Genomic DNA, 21,743 nt, shown 5'->3' with positions numbered 1-21,743 from the left:
ACACCCACTATGCTTCACAGATGAAGTAATGGATCATAAAATCCCTGAGGGCTTCAAACCCGTAAACATCGAATCGTACGATGGCACAACAGATCCTGCGGTATGGATCGAGGATTATCTCCTTCATATCCACATGGCCCGCGGTGATGATCTACACGCCATCAAATACCTCCCACTCAAACTTAAGGGACCGGCCCGGCATTGGCTTAACAGCTTGCCAGCAGACTCAATCGGTTCTTGGGACGACCTGGAAGCCGCATTCCTTGATAACTTCCGGGGCACTTATGTGCGACCACCGGACGCCGATGACCTAAGCCACATAATTCAGCAGCCAGAGGAATCGGCCAGGCAATTCTGGACACGGTTCCTAACAAAGAAAAACCAGATAGTCGACTGTCCGGACGTAGAGGCCTTAGCGGCCTTCAAGCATAATATCCGTGACGAGTGGCTTGCCCGGCACCTGGGACAGGAAAAGCCGAAATCTATGGCAGCCCTCACGACACTCATGACCCGCTTTTGCGCGGGAGAAGATAGCTGGCTAGCTCGCAGCAACAATTTAACCAAGAACCCTGGTAATTCAAATACCAAGGACAAAAGCGACAGGTCGCGTCGGAACAAACAAAAGTGCCGCGTTAACAGCGACAGCAACGAGGATACGGCAGTTAATGCCGGATTCCGAGGCTATAAATCCGGTCAACGGAAAAAGCCATTCAAAAGAAATACTCAGGGCCCGTCCAGTTTGGACCGAATACTCGACCGCTTGTGCCAGATACATGGCACCCCCGAAAAGCCAGCCAATCACACCAACAGGGATTGTTGGGTGTTCAAGCAGGCAGGCAAGTTAAGAGCCAAAACCAAAGACAAGGGGCTGCATAGCGACAACGAGGAGGAGCCCAGGCCGCCGAACAACAGTGGACAGAAGGGATTTCCCCCGCAAGTGCGGACGGTGAACATGATATACGCAACCCACATCCCCAAGAGGGAGCAGAAGCATGCATTACGGGACGTATATGCGATGGAGCCAGTCGCCCCAAAGTTCAACCCATGGTCCTCCTGCCCGATCACCTTTGATCGAAGGGACCACCCCACTAGCATCCGTCACGGAGGCTTCGCCGCATTGGTTCTAGACCCAATCATTGACGGATTTCATCTCACAAGAGTCCTCATGGACGGCGGCAGCAGCCTGAACCTGCTTTACCAGGATACAGTGCGAAAAATGGGCATAGATCCCTCGAGGATCAAGCCCACCAAAACGACCTTTAAAGGCGTCATACCAGGTTAAAAGCCAACTGTACAGGCTCAGTCACACTGGAAGTGGTCTTCGGATCTCCGGATAACTTCCGAAGCGAGGAGTTAATCTTCAACATAGTCCTGTTCCGTAGTGGCTATCACGCACTGCTCGGGCGAACCGCATTCGCAAAATTCAACGCGGTACCGCACTATGCATACCTCAAGCTCAAGATGCCCGGCCCTAGAGGAGTAATCATGGTCAATGGGAACACTAAACGCTCCCTCCGAACGGAGGGGCACACGGCAGCGCTCACAGCAGAAGTACAAAGCAGCCTCTCTAGGCAGTTCTCCAGTTCGGCCTTCAAAAAGCCGGACACTGTCAAGCGCGCCCGGAGTACCCTACAACAAGACCGCCTAGCACGTTATGAGCTAGCATAGCAATGCGGCCCCAACCCTAGCCCTCGCGATATAGCGAAACCAGTGCTTCGCATACATAACTACGCTCTTGAAATACCATGGGCACAGGGGAAGGGGCACTATCACGGCACGCCCGAAATACGGCTTAAACCGCACCATGGGCTGCCGGATTCCTTTTTTTCTCTTACTCTCAGGACTCCATACTTCGGATGACCCGTTCGGCAATTCAACTGCCGCACAAATGATGCAAGATCCAGGAAAGCAGACAAGCCACGCCGCATTATGGAACTCCCAGGTGGTCTCTATTGCGAGCAGTATACCTGTTTTTTAATACAATTCCGCGGCCTGCCCCTGGCCAGGACATGTTAAATAGTCCAATTTCTTTTGCTTATCGCACTATTTGTATCGTTCCGCTTTCATAGCAGCCTTTCTATAAACAATGCATAGCTTTTTGTCTATTTTTTGCATCATCCTCTTTTTTATATATATGTTTATTAATAACATTTTGCATCCGTACACTGTGGTACGGCAAAAATACGCCAGGGGCTTCAGTACCCATCAATATGGCGTGAGAAGTCCGCACACTTTCACAAGTGCGGCACCCCGAACTTATAGCACTATATGCATTGGCTCCGAATCATGATTTGGGTCAATAGTTGGGTTTGTCCGGCTCCTATGTTTTGGTGCCTTACGTTCCGCTATATCGGCTAAGGTAGCACTAGGAGAACCACTGCGATTGTGCCCCAGTTGAGCTGGGCCGAGCACCTCAGTGGAGAAAGCTAAAACTGATTGTCATGATGAGGCGAGAGACCGGTCGCTGTTCGAGAGGTTTTTCGAGTCCTTAAAGACTTATGCCGCTTCGAGCGAGGAACCGGCTTTGTCCGGCCAAGGCGTGGATAGCGCCCCGAACTCGGTCTTCCGAATACTAGGGGCTTCGCCGAAATTTAAAATTATAGAGTTCTATGGCTAAGTGAGAGTGTTCAAGCATTATAGTCCGATTGCCTTGTTCGTTGTGCTGAGCGCCTCCCTCGACGGACCCAATCATGGGAAAAAGAGCGCTCAGGTTTATCCCGAACACCCCAGCACTAGTGGCATGGGGGCAGAAGCCGACGACTGGCCATCTCTCAATTTTTTGATAAACGGCCGCACAGAAAGTAATATTTTAAATTCAACAAGCATTGCTTAGCGCATATGAACAAGTTTTCAGCGCACAGGATAACACGAGCGAGTTCATTCAAAAATTACATCCTTGGTACATTCATCCGCCATAAGGCGGGCACCAGCCAGAACATCCTTGTAATAGTTCTCGGGCTTGCGATGCTCCTTCCCCGGCGGCGGCCCGTCCCTCACAAGCTTCTCACTGTCCAGCTTACCCCAGTGCACCTTTGCACGGGCAAGGGCCCTACGGGTACCTTCGATGCAGACGGAGCGCTTGATGACCTCGAGCCTTGGACAAGCCTCCACCAGCCGCTGCACCAGTCCGAAGTAGCTCCCAGGCAGGGCCTCTCCAGGCCACAGCCGAACTATGAAGCCCTTCAGGGCTTGTTCGGCCGCCTTGTGGAGCTCGACCAGCTGCTTCAGCTGGTCGCTCAAGGGCACAGGGTGTCCGGCCTCAGCGTACTGAGACCAGAACACCTTCTCCATCGAGCTGCCTTCCTCGGCTCGGTAGAATGCGGTGGCATCGGATACGCTGCGGGGAAGATCTGCGAATGCCCCTGGAGAGCTCCGGATTCGGGTAAGTAACAAGTAGTTTACTTTTATATGTCTGCTTTGCATAGAGAATGCCTTACCCGCCGCTATCTTTTTCACCGCATCCAATTCCTGGAGGGCCTTCTCGGCTTCGGCCTTGGCAGATTTCGCAGTTTTAAGGGCCGCAGCAAGCTCGGATGCTCGCGTCTTCGAGTCGAGCTCCAAACTCTCATGTTTTTTCAGGAGAGCCTGAAGCTCTTGCTGCACCTCGCCGACCTGCGCCTCAAACTTCTCCCGCTCGGTGCGCTCCGTGGCCGCTTTCTTCTCAGCCTCGGACAGCGCCTGCTTGAGGGTCGCCACCTCAGTTGTGGCCCCTATAATAAGTAGTGTACTCCTGTCATTTTTTGCAATTGCGTCTTCTTATAGGCATTTTTTCTATAAGGTATCTCTTACCTTCTTTCTCCTCGAGCTGCCATTTGGCAAGGCCGAGCTCTTGCTCGGTCCGCTCGAGGCCCTGCTTCAGGGCACCCACCTCCGCAGTCAGTGCGGCGGTGGCCAACAGCGAAGCCTGCATACGTATATTGACTCCTTTTTAGTTAGACTCCTGCGATATTTAATAGATCCTCTATTCGGCTTTTCTTTCTGAATGCCAAACAGAGCATAAGGGGCTACTGTCTATGCGGCAATATTTTTACATATTTTTTACTTACCTCGAAGCCTGTTAGAAGGCTAGCACAAGCTTCAGTCAGTCCGCTTTTGGCGGACCGAACCTTCTGGACCACCGTACTCATGATGGTACGGTGCTCCTCGTCAATGGAGGCGCCCTTAAGCACCTCCAGCAGATTGTCCGGCGCCTCCGGTTGGACGGAGGACGCCGGCTCAACAGGCTTGCTCCTCTTGGCAGGAGTTCGCCTGCCGCGGTCCGGAACCGTTGACGATTCCGGCGCGGTGTCCGGCTTAAAGCCGGACTTGGAGCCCTGGGGGGTCCGGTCCCCTTTACTCCTGGAGTCCGGGAGGTCGCCTCGCGGTTCCTCCTGGACCACCTCCTCTTGCCCCGGAGCTTGTCGCGACGCCACTTTGGCGTCATCCGCAGCACAGGGGGAGGCAGCGGGCGGAACTGAATTCACGTCCGATGAATCCAGGGAGCCGCTCGACGACTCGTCGATCCCGTCCTTGGGCGGGCTGCATGATTACATTCGACATTAGGGAAATCTGTGCAACAAAAGGAATATCATGAGTTACTCTGGTATCCGAACACTTACGATTTCGTCGGACGCTTGGCTCTGTCCGGCCACTCCTCTTCGTCCTCGTCGGCGTCGGGGGCGTAGTCCGGCGGAGGGGTTTTCCTCTTCTTGGACCCTTCGGCCTCCCCTACTGGGGCGGCCTTCCTCTTCTTTCCTCCCCCCGCTAGAGGGGGAGAGGTCTCTTCTTCCTCCTCCTCATCTTCACGGGAGGAGTGCGTCTCGGACTCGTCGGACGACGAGTCCGACACCACCATATGTCGGGAATTCTTTCGAGTCCCCGTGGCCTTCTTCTTCTTGGCCTTCTTCTCCGGCACCACATAAGGTGCCGGAACCAGCAGCTTCACTAGGAGAGCAGGGGCTGGGTCTTCGGGCAAGGGAGCTAGACAGTTAATCAGTCCGGACTTCGCCTGCCAATCCTGTCAAAGGTGAGCGAGTTTAGATCCCGCATAGAGTCAAACTATGAAGAAAACTTAACAACCTGTAAAAGATGAAAATATTTTACCTCGCCAGCAGGACGCTGCGAGCTGAATCCATGGTCTTCGGAGGCGGATGTGGGAGCCTCGGCGCCTTTGGTTAACCCCCTCCAGACATCTTCGTACGTTGTGTCGAAGAGCCTGCTCAGAGTTCGGTGTTGCGCCGGGTTGAACTCCCATAAATTGAAGTCCCGTTCTTGACACGGAAGGATCCAGCGGACGAGCATGACCTGGACTACGTTGACAAGCTTGAGCTGCTTGTTCACCAGGGACTGGATGCATTTTTGCAGTCCGGTCACCTCTTCTTCGTCGCCCCACGACAAGCTCGTCTCCTTCCAGGACGTGAGCCGCGTAGGGGGTCCGGATCGGAATTCAAGGGCTGCGATCCACTCCGGATCGCGTGGCTCGGTGATGTAAAACCACCCTGACTACCACCCCTTCAAGGTCTCCACAAAGGAGCCCTCGAGCCATAGGATGTTGGCTATTTTGCCCGCCATGGCACCTCCGCACTCCACCTGGTTGCCGCGCACCACCTTTGGCTTGACGTTGAAGGTCTTGAGCCAGAGGCCGAAATGGGGGCGGATGCAGGGCAAAGCCTCACACACGATGATAAACGCCGAGATATTGAGGATGAAGTTCGGGGCCAGATCGTGGAAATCTAGGCCATAGTAGAACATGAGCCCGCGGACAAATGGGTGGAGAGGAAAACCCAGTCCGCGGAGGAAGTGGGGAAGAAATACTACCCTCTCATGGGGCCTTGGGGTGGGGAGAAGTTGCCCCTCCTCAGGAAGCCGGTGCGCGATGTCTTTGGACAGCTATCCGGCCTTCCTTAACCTTTTGACATGGCCCTCCGTGACGGAGGAGACCATCCACTTGCCTCCCGCTCCGGACATTGTTGGAGAAGGTTGAGGTAGGAAGTGCGGGCTTGGGCGCTGGAGCTCGGGTGCACAGAAGATGGATAGGCAAAGGAGGAAGAAGACCTAGGTAAGAAGGTGGATCCTTATCCCCTTATATGGGCGGATGCGACTATGCGTCCCCACCAGCCTAGTAAAACTCGCTTGCCTCTCAAGCGCCGTGATAAATGGCGCGGTTGGGTTACCCACGTCCATATTGAAGAGAATCCCGTAAATAAAGGGGACACGATCTCTGCTTTGACAAGACGTGCCAAGGAAACCGCCTCGCAAAACACGCTGAGGTGGAAAAGTGAAAACGATTCGAATAAAGGCTTGGCCGTAGTGTGATGTCACGCTGCGGAATACGTCAGCAGATTAGATTTGTGTTAATATTATTCTCTCTGTGGCAATACGTGGAAACTTATTTTGCAGAGCCGGACACTACTCTTGGTGTTTACAAACTTTTATGAAGAATTTGGAGGAGGAACAAGCCTTGCAATGCCGAAGACAATCTACGCGCCGGACTCGTCATCATTGAAGCCTGGTTCAGGGGCTACTGAGGGAGTCCTGGATTAGGGGGTGTTCGGGTAGGCGGACTCAGCCGGACTCCAGGACTATGAAGATACAAGATTGAAGACTTCGTCCCGTGTCCGGATGGGACTTTCCTTGGCGTGGAAGGCAAGCTTGGCGATGCGGATATTCAAGATCTCCTAGCATTGTAACCGACTTTGTGTAACCCTAACCCTCTCCGGTGTCTATATAAACCGGAGGGTTTTAGTCCGTAGGACAACTTCATCATACAACAATCATACCATAGGCTAGCTTCTAGGGTTTAGCCTCCTTGATTTCGTGGTAGATCTACTCTTGTAATACCCATATCATCAATATTAATCAAGCAGGACGTAGGGTTTTACCTCCATTAAGAGGGCCCGAACCTAGGTAAAACATCGTGTTCCTTGCCTCTTGTTACCATCCGGCCTAGACGCGCAGTTCGGGACCCCCTACCTGAGATCCGCCGGTTTTGACACCGACAGAAAGCAATTGAGAATAGATGGATCTTCAATAAGAAGACTGACGATGACGGTAATGTTACTCTCTACAAAGCTCGACTTGTCGCAAAAGGTTTTCGACAAGTTCAAGGGATTGACTACGATGAGACCTTCTCACCCGTAGCGATGCTTAAGTCTGTCCGAATCATGTTAGCAATTGCCGCATTTTATGATTATGAAATTTGGCATATGGATGTCAAAACTGCATTCCTGAATGGATTTCTGGAAGAAGAGTTGTATATGATGCAGTCGGAAGGTTTTGTCGACCCAAAGGGAGCTAACAAAGTGTGCAAGCTCCAGCGATCCATTTATGGACTGGTGCAAGCCTCTCGGAGTTGGAATAAACGCTTTGATAATGTGATCAAAGCATTTGGGTTTGTACAGACTTTTGGAGAAGCCTGTATTTACAAGAAAGTGAGTGGGAGCTCTGTAGCATTTTTTATATTATATGTGGATGACATATTACTAATCGGAAATGATATAGAATTTCTGGATAGCATAAAGGGATACTTGAATAAGAGTTTTTCAATGAAAGACCTCGGTGAAGTTGCTTACATATTGGGCATTAAGATCTATAGAGATAGATCAAGACGCTTAATTGGACTTTCACAAAGCACATACCTTGACAAAGTTTTGAAGAAGTTCAAAATGGATCAAGCAAAGAAAGGATTCTTGCCTGTGTTACAAGGTGTGAAATTGAGTAAGACTCAATGCCCGACCACTGCAGAAGAAAGAGAGAAAATGAAAGATGTTCCCTATGCTTCAGCCATAGGCTCAATCATGTATGCAATGCTGTGTACCAGACCTGATGTGTGTCTTGCTATAAGTCTAGCAGGGAGGTACCAAAGTAATCCAGGAGTGGATCACTGGACAGCGGTCAAGAATATCCTGAAATACCTGAAAGGGACTAAGGATATGTTTCTCGTATATGGAGGTGACAAAGAGCTCATCGTAAATGGTTACGTTGATGCAAGCTTTGACACTGATCCGGACGATTCTAAATCGCAAACTGGATACGTGTTTACATTAAACGGTGGAGCTGTCAGTTGGTGCAGTTCTAAACAAAGCGTTGTGGCGGGATCTACATGTGAAGCGGAGTACATAGCTGCTTCGGAAGCAGCAAACGAAGGAGTCTGGATGAAGGAGTTCATATCCAATCTAGGTGTCATACCTAGTGCATCGGGTCCAATGAAAATCTTTTGTGACAATACTGGTGCAATTGCCTTGGCACAGGAATCCAGATTTCACAAGAGAACCAAGCACATCAAGAGACGCTTCAATTCCATCTGGGATCTAGTCTAGGTGGGAGACATAGAGATTTGCAAGATACATACGGATCTGAATGTAGCAGACCCGTTGACTAAGCCTCTTCCACGAGCAAAACATGATCAGCACCAAAGCTCCATGGGTGTTAGAATCATTACTGTGTAATCTAGATTATTGACTCTAGTGCAAGTGGGAGACTGAAGGAAATATGCCCTAGAGGCAATAATAAAGTTATTATTTATTTCCTTATATCATGATAAATGTTTATTATTCATGCTAGAATTGTATTAACCGGAAACATAATACTTGTGTGAATACATAGACAAACTAAAACGTCACTAGTGTGCCTCTACTTGACCAGCTCGTTAATCAAAGATGGTTATGTTTCCTAACCATAGACATGTGTTGTCATTTGATTAACGGGATCACATCATTAGGAGAATGATGTGATTGACATGACCCATTCCATTAGCTTAGCACCCGATCGTTTAGTATGTTGCTATTGCTTTCTTCATGACTTATACACGTTCCTATGACTATGAGATTATGAAACTCCCGTTTGCCGGAGGAACACTTTGTGTGCTACCAAACGTCACAACGTAACTAGGTGATTATAAAGGAGCTCTACAGGTGTCTCCAAAGGTACATGTTGGGTTGGCGTATTTCGAGATTAGGATTTGTCACTCCGATTGTCGGAGAGGTATCTCTGGGCCCTCTCGGTAATGCACATCACATAAGCCTTGCAAGCATTGCAACTAATGAGTTAGTTGCGAGATGATGTATTATGAAACGAGTAAAGAGACTTTTCGGTAATGAGATTGAACTAGGTATTGAGATACCGACGATCGAATCTCGGGCAAGTAACATACCGATGACAAAGGGAACAAAGTATGTTGTTATGCGGTCTGACCGATAAAAGATCTTCGTAGAATATGTGGGAGCCAATATGAGCATCCAAGTTCCGCTATTGGTTATTGACCGGAGACATGTCTCGGTCATGTCTACATTGTTCTCGAACCCGTAGGGTCCGCACGCTTAACGTTATGATGACAGTTTTATTATGAGTTTATATATTTTGATGTACCGAAGTTTGTTCGGAGTCCCGGATGTGATCACGGACATGACGAGGAGTCTCAAAATGATTGAGACATAAAGATTGATACATTGGACGGCTATATTTGGACACCGGAAGTGTTCCGGGTGATTTCGGAGAAAACCGGAGTGCCGGAGGGTCACCGGAACCCCCCGGGGAGAAGTAATGGGCCTTATGAGCCCTAGTGGAGAGAGAGAGGGGCGGCCAGGGTGGGCCGCGCGCCCCCTCCCCCTCTGGTCTGAATTGGACTAGGAGAGGGGGGGCGGCGCCCCCCTTTCCTTCTCCCTCTCCCCCTTCCTTTCCCCCTCCTAGTAGGAGTAGCAAAGAGGGGAGTCCTACTCCTACTAGGAGGAGGAATCCTCCTCCTTGGCGCGCCCTAGGGCCGGCCGGCCTCCCCCTTGCTCCTTTATATACGGGGGCAGGGGGCACCTCTAGAGACACAGGTTGATCTTCAAGATCGTTCTCTTAGCCGTGTGTGGTGCCCCCCTCCACCATAGTCCTCGATAATATTGTAGTGGTGCTTAGGCGAAGCCCTGCGACAGTAGAACATCAAGATCGTCACCACGCCGTCGTGCTGACGGAACTCTTCCCCGACACTTTGCTGGATTGGAGTCCGGGGATCGTCATCGAGTTGAATGTGTGCTAGAACTCGGAGGTGCCGTAGTTTCGGTGCTTGATCGGTCGGGCCGTGAAGACGTACGACTACATCAACCGCGTTGTCATAACGCTTCCGCTGTCGGTCTACAAGGGTACGTAGATTACACTCTCCCCTCTCGTTGTTATGCATCACCATGATCTTGCGTGTGCGTAGGAATTTTTTTTGAAATTAGTACGTTCCCCAACACTCCCATCTGTCATCCCTCAGCTGCTGCAATAAACTTTTCACAAACACAATCATGTTCATTGCACTTACTATCTTCTGATCCTTTTGTTGCAATGCTTGTGACAAGTTGATACGTCTCCAACGTATCTATAATTTATGAAGTATTCATGATATTTTATTATCATTCTTGTATGTTTTACAATCATTTTATAGCAACTTTATATCATTTTTTGGGACTAACCTATTGACCCAGTGCCCATTGTTAGTTGTTGTTTTTTGCTTGTTTTTTACATTGCAGGAAATCGATATCAAACAGAGTCCAAACATCGTGAAACTTTTTGTGGATTTTTTTATGGACCAGAAGATCACCAGTGGGCCAGAGAAGCACCTGGGGGGTGCCCCGAGGGGGGCACAACACACCGGGGTGCACCTGGGGGCCCAGGCGCGCCCAAGTGGGTTGTGCCCACCTCGGTGGCCTCCCGCACCCCCTCTTTACCCTATAAATTTCCAAATATTTCGAAAGCTCTCGGGGTTAACCTAGATCAGAAGTTCCACCGCCGCAAGCCTCTGTAGCGACGAAAAACCAATCTAGTCCCCGTTCCGGCACCCTGCCGGAGGGGGAAATTATCACCGGTGGCCATCTTCATCATCCCGGTGACCGCCATGATGAGGAGGGAGTAGTCCACCCTCGGGGCTGAGGGTTTGTACCAGTAGCTATGTGTTTAATCTCTCTCTCTCTCTCTCTCATGTTCTTGAGATGTCACGATCTTGATGTATCGCGGGCTCTGTTAATATAGTCGGATCATATGGTATTTCTCCCTCTCTATCTTGTTGTGATGAATTGAGTTTTCCGTTTGAGATTTTGTTTTACCGGATTGAGTACTTTTATGGATTTGAGAGCACTTGATATATGTCTTGCATATGAATACCCAATGGGGTATTATATTGATTCACTTGATATGTGTTTTGGCATTCAACTCTTGAATTCCCGCGGTGACACTGGGGTAATCTATGCATAGGGGTTGATGCACGTTCTTATCTTTTGTTTCTCTGGTAGAAATCTTGGGGCACTCTTTGAGGTTCTTTGTGTTGGGTTGAGTATTATGAATCTGAAATTATTTGGTGTTATTTTAGTACGAACTCTTGAATAGATTGATCGGAAAGAATAGCTTCGAGGTGGTTTTGTCCCCTACAAACGGTTTCTTCTTATGTTCTCCGCTAGATAGGAACTTTGGAGTGATTTTTCGTTGCACTTTGAGGGATGGTTATATGATCCAATTATATTAGCACTATTGAGAGATTGCACTAGCGAAAGTACAGACCCTAGGCCTCATTTTCAAGCATTGCAATACCGTTTTTGTGCCCGTTTGCTATTTGCTACCTTGCTCTTTTTATTTATTCAGATTGTAAACATATATTTTTACCATATTACACTTTTATCATCGTCTCTTCACCGAACTAATGCACCTATACAATTTGCTATTGTATTAGGTGTGTTGGGGACACAAGAGATTTCTTGTATTTGATTGTAGGGTTGTTTGAGAGAGACCATCTTCATCCTACGTCTCCCACGGATTGATAAACCTTAGGTCATCCACTTGAGGGAAAATTGCTACTGTCCTACAAAACTCTGCGCTTGGAGGCCCGACACGAGTCTACAAGAATAAAATTGCGCAGTAGACATCACAAGTCATCAGTCGAACCAAACACTTTAAGCATCAAATGTAAGATGAGAACAAATTCAAAGACCTTCATAGATTTCATCAAACCTGATGTGTTGCCTCTATCATCTGCATCATTCCCTTCACGAGAAATAGCATGTAGCACTTGAATCACCGAATTCCACATTTGATGGAGCTGAATCAATGTCCTATAGTGAGATCCCCATTGCTTATCACCAGGTCTCTTGATGGGCACTCTTCCACGAGAAATAGCTAAGGTTGTCTCTTGATGCTTGCCTCTTCCTTTAAGAATCTCCCCATTTTCTAATTGCCAGACAATATTGTCATGATGTTTCTGTAGTAATGCATCTTTTCTTTTACAAGAAGCACTGGCCTACAAATCAAAGCATTGTAAAGTACAAGTCAGCAAGAGATCATTGTAAAATACAAGTCATTATTTGTTGAATATTCAGTGAGTTATAAAATATACTAACCATGGTTGCAATCATATTTGCATATCCAAAGAAATCACTAACAACAAGGATACCCTGCACAACAACCACAACCACTAATTAAAGATGATGGGCAAAACAATGGACATAAAACGAATGAGGATTTTCATCTAACACCGGTTTTAAGCCATTTAGATGAAAAATTAGGAATCCCCCATAAATGTTACTTGAAAATGTCAATTCTACTAAAAATTACAAACATCTAATAAAACCGTTACAATTATCAATTTTGTTGTTCGTAAATTATTTTGTGAGTTTATTGAGTTTCCAGTCTTTTGTTGAATATTTATGCTCATTGACAAGGTCAAGTCGGCTCCGATGGGGAGCCGTGACAACATCTGGTTCTGGCGGCAATAGTAGCCCCTCGGTGGCCTTAGAATTTTGGGCGTGATCTTTATGATGTTTGAGATGCTTCGTGCTTTTGATGAATCTTTATAATGCATCTGATTCTTTTGGCAAAAATGATAATTTATGGTTGGATATAGAGTCGCATGGCCTTAGAATTTTGGGCGTGATCTTTATGATGTTTGAGATGCTTCGTGCTTTTGATGAACCTTTATAATGCATCTGATTCTTTTGGCAAAAATGATAATTTATGGTTGGATATAGAGTCGCATGGTTGAATGATTATGGTTCCAACTTCCAAATAAAAAAGGCACACAGCTCAATAAATAAAATAAAATAAAGGCACATGAAGCACGTTACATGCTGCAGAGACACTGTGGTGCACTGGAGGATTATAATGGGGATCGACGACGAAACTGCGACGCGAGTGGCTGCGCATCCTCCGTCCGTTAACGTCGAGGCCAGCGACTCTACGGCCAGCTAATCCCGGGAGCGCGGCGATCCCGTGTGTGGCGAGCAGCGCGTGAGAGCTACAGCGCGATTTGCCCGGCCGGCGACCCGGCCCCTTTGCTCCCCGATGGAGACGACGGCCGATGGCGTGGTCGATCGATCGTGTGCGCGTACGCCGGTACGCGGCGGACAGCGACGAGCAGAGGCGGGCCTGTGTGGTCGCAGGTGAGCGCGCGCGGTTGTAAAGGGGAGGGAGATGCGATGCGAGGAAGGGGAGGGGAGGATTCGCGGGCGGCGCCGGCGCGTGGGGCGGCCGGACGGGTGATCGATCAGTTTAGTCAAGTGGTTCGTGACGACGGTGCTCCTATACATATGCACGTACTACATCTGTATGCATATGCATCCAAGATTCCCAGTGTATACGCGGATCCGATTCTTGGACATATGCCATAGTCAGTTGCATATGATGTGGCTCATCTTTGCTGGAAAGGCGCTCGCCTCTTCGACGATGCTAATCTCGTGGAAAGTTCGGAACTTCTGAACGAGCGCAAGCAACGCCAGGGTTACTGTCAAGATTACAAGGGAAAGCTCCATTATGGGCGGCCGCAGGAGCAAAACATCTGTCTAGTTCAATGCCAGAAGAATTGTCATACCTTTCACCGCTTTGGGGTTCATATTCTAAACTTGTAATGAAATTGACAAATCTTTTGGCTCGTTTTAAAAGTAAAATAAAATATGCCGTGGATTATTTCCTTGAGCGGTGTACGATGTTGTTCTTGATGGCATGACATGTCTTGCTTCTGTACAGTGGCTTTGCTAACGTCGCACCTCTGGTCTGATCGGGATTACGAGTACTGCTAACACTAGAAATCAATTACCTGGCGTAGCTGTCCCGCGCGCGCCGGGGTCGGCTTTGGCAAACGCGACCGGCCGATGCCATGTGACGTGCAGGTGCGCGCGCGCGCGCGCGTGCGTACGGCGCGACGTGGATGCCTCCCTCCGTCCGCGCCCCTCGCTGCCGCTGCCGCTGCCACCCAAAGCCGCGATGCTCTCCTGGTCGCCCACCGGAAGCGATCAGCGATCACATCGCGCGCGGGCGCGCCGACACGGCCAGTCCTTCGATTGATTCCGTCTCCCACGGGCTGAGATGTGTGGTCTTTATGCATGCTGCGTAGGTGATCAACGTGCGTCCGGCCGGCCAGCATGCACCCGCTGTGTGGCATAGAGTACCTCGTTCTGTTCGGCGCTCCACCATTCGATCCAGCAACTGACGACGTGACAACGGAAGGATACATCGTCGTACCTCTCCACATATGCAAAGCTGCTGGCTGCCGCACCAGTTGCACGCACGGCCTTCCGGCGACCGCGGAGAGACATTTACGTGAGTAACTTGGCTGATACTACCTCTGTTCATTTTTATAAGATGTTTTAGACGTTTAGACGCTGTTCAAAACAGTACAAAGCAAGCAGTCTGAAACGTCTTATAAAAACAAAGAGAGGAAGTACTTTTTTCCTTGGGTTTTGGGAAGGCCGTTCCAGCCCACACAAGCATGTCAAGGGCCGTCACAACTCCATTGCCACACTGGCGACTCACTCTTGTCTCCAAAAAAAAAAAAACTGGCGACTCACTCAGGATACTCTGTTCCTCGTTATTACTGATATTGATGCTACACAAAAAAGAAGCACGCACCACCAATTTTCCATGTTCCCCTCATAAGGGCATCTCTAAAGCGGACCCCAAATCGTCCGCAAACATCCGGCCCGAGCTGTTTGTACGTGGTTTGTCAGTCAATGGCGTCCTTCATCGGTTCATGGAGTCCTTCTAATCGGCGCTTCCGCCGCCCGTTCATGCTCATGAAGCTATGTACTCGGGCTGGCCCAACGTGTTGGGCGCTCGCCACTTCCTTCACTCGCTCGGCTCGTGGCTTGGTTCCTTCGGTCGCTTATGACTTGATTCGCTCATTAACGGTTTCCGATCAACCATTGATTGTTTGACCGTTGACTTTTAAAACGGTTGATCTAGAAAAAAACGCAAACTTGAAAATAATTCATGAATTTGAAAAAAATGTGGGTTTGAAAAAAATTTGTGGATTGAAAAAATGTCACAGATTTGAAAAAGGTTCATGAAACTGAGAAAAGTTCGTCAATTTGAAAAAAGCTCATGGGTTTAAAAAGCTCAAGGATTTGAGAAAGGTTCGTGATTTTTCTAAAAAAAATGCAAATTTGGAAACATTCACGAATTTGAAGAAAGTTCGCGAGTTCAAAAATAGTTTACGGATTTAAGAAAAGTTCACAAAACTGAAAAATGCTCGTGTTTGTAAAATGTTCATGAATTTTAAAAATGCTCGTGTATTTAATAGAAGTTTATGTATTTGAAAATGTTCAAAAAATAAGAAAGGATAAAACTGAACAGAAACCAGTAGAAAACCCCAAAATGCAAATCGTAGGGAAAAAAAACCCAAACCAAAGCTAACTGTGACGTTACATGGGTCGGCCCAATGCGATACCCAGTGGCGGAGCTTGATCGAAAAAGTTGGGCGGGCCAGACTAAAGAAGAGCATATTTTTTTTTTCAAATTCTGAATCATAAGGACATATTGCAAGCACCCAGGTCACAATATTGATCTAGCAATATGCATATATGTACCAAAGTACAGTTCAACCATGACACACTATTAAGTTAACTAATAGAAAAGTGCTTAGACCTTGGTTATGTTGTTGTTCAGGTTCACTTGTTTGAACTCGTCCATCTATGTTATGTTGTTGTTCAGGTTGTTGCTGTTCCAATTCAAGCAAGGGCAATGCATGGTCTTCCTCAAGTTCAGTTATATCATCTCTTTTCCTTTTAAACACTAGGTCAATTCTTCTCCGAGTCCAATTTTCCTTGCCCATGATTACCTATGTTGCAATTTGCATAAGATCAGGCTATTAGTTATCACTAGCAGTAGCAGACCTGATCACTGAATGTATGAAACTAAACAAAATTAGACTAGTGTGGCCCTGCTGGTTGGTGTTGTGTGTGAAGTGTGATGCGGCAGGGGCAGAACCGGGGACTGGGCAGGAGGGAGTTGGAGGAGAACAGCTGCAAGATCCCGGCAGGCGTCGCCGCGGTGTTAGCTTTGCGAATCATGAGACAGTGGGCGACTGGGTGGCCCGACCGCGCGAGGGGGCAGGGCAAGGGCGAGGCGGTGAGGGCTAGGCGAGATCCCGTGGGGCGCGAGCGTCTCCGGCGGTTGCTCCCCGAGACAGCGGGCGTCGCGTTCCGTGCTCCATGTCAACGGCGGCTACATGCTGAGAGGATGGGGAATTGGGGGATGTGTGTGCAGGGAGCTCCTAGTTGGCGCCTTCTGCGCCGGTTACCTTAAGTGGCGCATGTAGGGCGTCGTTGCTGGGCTGTTTCTTCGCTGGCCCAAGTAGTTGAGCGCTTATACTGTTTCTTTCGACTGTTTCTTCGTTCTGCTGTTTGTCCGTTCTGCTGTTTCTTCTACCTTTCGACAATACAATTCGAACTGCAAATTTCTTTCCGAATATGTATGAAATGAAATATGCTTGAACAAAATATGGAACGAACTTTCTTAACAATGGAAAAATCTCCATAAGTCACAGAAACCTGCTGATTGAAATCTTTAAGAATTTGGATCTGGCTTCCAATAATTTAGTTGTTTGAAAGGAAAATTCTTTGTAAGAAGTACAACTGAATTTAGAAATTAATGCTCTGGACAGATTTCGAACATGTGCGGTTTCACTAACAAACGAGTTCTGCAAACCACTCGGACTACTTACGACTAGTGATAGGTAACAGCGCAAATTATGTAATAACAGTGTTGCAGTGCTATTTTATTGGGCAAAACTGTACCAATTACTATTTTTTGAATTATTTGACAAAAAAAAATCGTGAATTTGAATAGGTTCATACATTTCGAACAAAGTTCATTGATTTTCAAGAAAAGTTCACAAACTTGAAAAACGTTCATCAATTTTCAAACAAAAGTTCATCGATTTTGAATATGTTCATCGAAATTTGAAAAAAGTTCATCGAAATTGAAAAAAGTTCATGGATTTCAAAATTAGTTCATCAATTTTCAAGAAAAGTTCACAAACTTGAAAAACGTTCATCAATTTTCACACAAAAGTTCATCGATTTTGAATATGTTCATCGAAATTTGAAAAAAGTTCATCGAAATTGAAAAAAGTTCATGGATTTCAAAATTAGTTCATCAATTTTCAAGAAAAGTTCACAAACTTGAAAAAAGTTCATCAATTTTTAAACAAAAAGTTCAGCAAATTTAAAAAAGTTCATCGAAATTTAAAAAAAATTCATGGATTTTCAAGAAAAGTTCATCAATTTTCTAGAAAAGTTCACAAACTTGAAAAAAAGTTCATTGAGATTGAAAAAAGCTCATGAATTTTCGAAGAAAGTTCATCGAGTTTGAAAAACAAGTTCATGATTTTTTTAGAAAATTTCACAAAAATTGAAAAACAGTTCATGGATTTTTGAAATGTTCACAATGGAAAAAGTTGACTGGATTTGGAAAAAAGGTTCGTCAAATTTGGAAAGAAATCATCGATTTTTTTAAAAAAGTGCATCATTATCAAAAAAGTTCATTGCATTTGGAAAAAAGTCCATTCAAAAATACAGAAGGAACAGATTCAAAGGAAAAAAGAACACAGATTTAAAAAATGAAAAAAAATAAGAATACCCGGATAACAACCGCCCCGGAAATGACCAATGAACCGTGAAAAAACCGGCTTGGGAAGTTTTTTGACGCTTCCCAAAATCAAGGGATTCCCGCGATTGAAGATACAAATAAAAACAAAAAAAAGCCAGTTACGAAACAGTGGTTGTTCGATGGCCTAGAGGTAGCTGTGTTGGGGTCGCTGCAACTGATCCTGAGTTCGAACTTCCGCGACGCACATTTTTTGAACTTCTAAACAGAAAAGAAGAAGATATACATGGGCCGGCCCAGGTCGCAGCGGCTGCAGGCGCCCGTTTGCGAAATGCCCTATAACGGGCGCCTGCAGCGCTAAATAGGAAATGCCTGGTAGCTGTGTTAGTTCGAAGGGAGCTCCTATACAGCGCCGATTCGCGCCGCTGGCGCCTGCACGGACACGAACTGGGCCGGCCCAGGAAACGCAGCGAGGCACAGCTAGGTAGGTTGTTGGATCGCAAAAAATGCAAAAAAGCAAGGTAGAACAGGGATTCGATCTCTGGTCGCCTGTGCGGTAACATTCGAACACAACCACTACGCCGACCTCCCTACACTGTTCATTTGGAGGGCAAATAACATTACTATATACACAGCCTATTATGCTTATTATTTTATGATGAAATGAAATAAAAAAATAAAAATGAATGCACAATATAAAAAACGTGAATTTCAAAGAAAGTTCATAAAATTTAAAAGGTTCGTACAAACTGAAAAAAAATCATGAATTTGAGAGAACTTCACAAATTTTTAAAAAGTTCACAAAAATTAGGATAAAGTTCATGGAATTTCGAAAAAAGTTCATCAATTTTGAAAATAGTTCACCGATTTTGAACAAAAAGTTCACCAACTTAAAAAAGTTCATCGATTTTGAATAAAAAATTTCATCAAATTTGAAAAAACAGTTCACTGATTTTGAAAAAAGTTCGTTGATTTTGAAAAGAGTTCATCAAAAATTGAAAAAAGTTCATCGCTTTGGAAAAAGTTCATCAAAATTGAAAAAAAGTTCATCGATTTTGAGAAAAAGCTCGTTGATTTTGAAAACAAGTTCATGAAATTTGACAAAAGGTTCATCCAATTTGAAAAAGTTCATAGAATTTCAAAAAAGTTCATCGAATATGAAAAAAAGTTCATCGAATTCAAAGGGATGCAAGGGGAACCTGGTCGTACAAAAAGGAAAAAACAGAAAACAAAAGAGAAAAAAGGAAAAAGGAAAAAAGGAAACAAGTAAAGGAGAGGAAACGTTATAACTATTCAGGATCAGCTGCGTGGTGGGGTGGTAACGAAAGGATGTAGCGACGAGCGAGGTCCCAGGTTCGATTCGCAACCTGCTGCATAATTGTTTGCGTTCTAAAAACATAGAAGAAAAAAACCACAGGCACCCCTAGATGGGCCGGCCCATCACGGAGCGCTGCAGGCGCCAGTTTGCGAAATGCACACAAACGGGCGCCTGCAGCGCTAAATAGGAAATGCCTAGTTCGAATTTCCGCGGCGCACATTTTTTGAACTTTTAAACAGAAAAGAAGAAGATATACATGGGCCGGCCCAGGTCGCAGCGGCTGCAGGCGCCCGTTTGCGAAATGCCCTATAACGGGCGCCTGCAGCGCTAAATAGGAAATGCCGCGTGTGCATGTTCGTGCGTGAGACGAGAGGATGGTGATTCTGTGTCTGTTCGTGGGCTGGGCTAAGACGACATATAGGTAAAATATTTTTTGTTAAATTCCTGGGCGGGCCGTGGCCCGATTTAGCCCCTACAGAGCTCCGCCCTTGCCGATACCAACAATGAACTAAACCCCCCTAAAAAAAGCAACGAACCAGACGGTTCATTAAGCGTTGGATAGGATCACGTTGGTCCGCACGTTCGTTTTTCTTGTAAACCGGAAGCAAATTTAGGGAGGGGAGTTTTGCCGGAGTCCTAACCTCCGCCGTGTAGCACTCCAACACCCCCACCCACCCAAACCACACTTGGACCCCATGTCTCCATCCCTTCCCCCATTCTCCGCATCCGCTTCCTCCCTGGCCGACGCCGATGCTGTACCACCTCGGGCATCCGTAAGCCCTTGCCAGACCTCTATGGCCTTCTTCTCTACGCCACTGTTCCACACCTCTCGTTCGTCCCCCACGTAGGCACCATTCACCCCTGGGATGTCGTCCGTGGGGTCACCAGGCCCGACAAGTGTTTGGTGAAATGCTCGTGCTAATTTTTTGATAATTTTTCTTCCCTCTTTGAAGCAATGGATTCAGACATGGAGTACATCTATGAGCGTTATGTCAAGTCGTCTAATGACTCATTCGGTGAGGAGGACTATGCAGATGAAACAACGATGATGCAGACGCGGAGCCTGCGGAAGAGCATGTTTGCAATTCAAGGGGTCGATCAAGGGTCATCGAGTGCTGAATCGGAACAGGGCACGAGGGCATTTGACACTGATGGACGACTACTTTGCCCCCAATGCCCTATTCATGGACAATTTTTGCCGACACTTTCGGGTTCGAAAAAATTTGGTCGGGCGCCTCTACAATGGCGTCCGGGTCTATGAAGACTACTTCATATTGAAGAAGGATGTCATAGAAAGAATTGGATTCTCTGGTTACCCTGAGTGCACATTTGCGCTGCGGATGCTTGCCTATGGCACGACCGCAGATTTGTGGGACAAATACCTCTGGATGTCTGAGAGCAAATGCAGAGACGCCATGGTGAGGTTTACTATGGTGGTCGAGATGATTGGACCTACCTGAGAGAACCAACTGTCGCAGACACCGCAAGGCTGATGGCATTGTCCGAAATAAGAGGATGGCTAGCTATGCTCGAATCTCTTATTGCATGCACTGAAGATGAAAAAAGTATCCAAAGTTCTACAATGACAATATCAGGGCCATGTAAAGAAGCCCATCATCATTCTTTGGCATGTCCAGATCTCACAATGACATCAGGATGCCGCAACTGTCCTCATTGTTTGGTAGGCTGACTGAAAGACAAACTCCTCCGTGCAACTATACTGTCAATTTACATGACTACGGCGACTATCTGGTTGATGGTATATATCATTGATCTTCATGAAGAACTGAACATGTTGGTAAGAAAAAAGCTCACTTTGCCCCAAGATAAGGAGGTAGACATGATGTGGAGAAGGCATTTGAAAGCCCCGTTTTGCATTTGTTTGTGGACCTGCTAAACAATGGGATCCGGAGACCTTATGAGAGGTGTTGACATGTTGTATGATAATGCACAACGTGATCGTGTTGGATGAGGGTGAAGATGTTGCTGGAGAATTTGAGAACATGTTTGATCCTATCCAACTACCAAATCAGAATATGGCCACACTTGATGAGTTTGTCCAAATGCATAACACATTCGATATCGAACAACTCATGAGCATCCGTGGACCGGTGAAGGGGATAATTAGAACATATGTATGAGTTGAATTCAAGTTTAAACCATTTTATTTTGAAACTTAGTTTGATTGTAATATTTACAATTCAACTACTGTGGCATTTATTTTTCACTCTGAACCTTCTCAAAGATTTGATATGCTACTATATTATTCTGAGCGTCACGGATTTAAGAAAGAAACATCAAGTTTGAAATATCTTATTTTAAAACTTTAGTTGGATTGTAATATTTACAATTGACCTACGGTGGCATTTTAATATCTAAACTCCTCAAAGATTTGATAAAATATATTATTTTCACTGATGCGGACTTAAGAACAAAAAACAAGTGCGGACATTTAGGGGAGATGTTGGAGGACCGGCTTCAGTATCCATGTCCACCGACAAACAATGTGTCCATTTTGGGGGTCGGCATTGGAGATGCCCTAAACGAACTGACTTTTAGGTTTCGAACCACCAGTATGACTGAAGACCGGGCTGATCTAATCTGAACGCAAACG

General features: G+C 46.7%; 1 pseudogene; it reads right to left on the bottom strand.

Moving 5' to 3' along the window:
- Nucleotides 1–14,522, bottom strand: part of LOC147991377 (uncharacterized) — a 31,490-nt pseudogene extending 16,968 nt beyond the window's left edge.
- Between the last annotated feature and the right edge of the window lie 7,221 nt (nucleotides 14,523–21,743).

Source organism: Triticum urartu, chromosome 1A, assembly GCF_056163025.1.
Source record: "Triticum urartu cultivar PI428250 chromosome 1A, HENAU_Tu73, whole genome shotgun sequence".
Taxonomy (NCBI): Eukaryota; Viridiplantae; Streptophyta; class Magnoliopsida; order Poales; family Poaceae; genus Triticum; species Triticum urartu.
This window is presented reverse-complemented; position numbering and strand designations above follow the sequence as displayed.